Below are 314 nucleotides of genomic sequence, written 5' to 3' on the forward strand. Positions count from 1 at the left end.
TTGTCTTCATCCAATCCTTCTTACTCCTTTCCATGGCAAGCTGTATGTTGGGCATCACCGTTGTCAATGGCTACAGTCTCGTCCTCTCAGTGAAAATGTTCAACGCGCTCTGTCACAGCACAGCTATTCAGCTGTCGGTTCTCGATCATGTCGGAATAGAATCCAGTGATTCTTTTGCGTCTATCACTAACGCCCCACAATCGCGAGTTTGAAGCTTGTCACAGTCATTCAATCCTTGAATCCTACTCAGAATACCACAGACAAGGTTTAGACCTTCCGGATTCTCTTGAATGCCGCCATCAATTCTAGCTTAT

The sequence above is a fragment of the Arachis duranensis genome, unplaced genomic scaffold (assembly GCF_000817695.3).
Source record: "Arachis duranensis cultivar V14167 unplaced genomic scaffold, aradu.V14167.gnm2.J7QH unplaced_Scaffold_66232, whole genome shotgun sequence".
Classification (NCBI taxonomy): Eukaryota; Viridiplantae; Streptophyta; class Magnoliopsida; order Fabales; family Fabaceae; genus Arachis; species Arachis duranensis.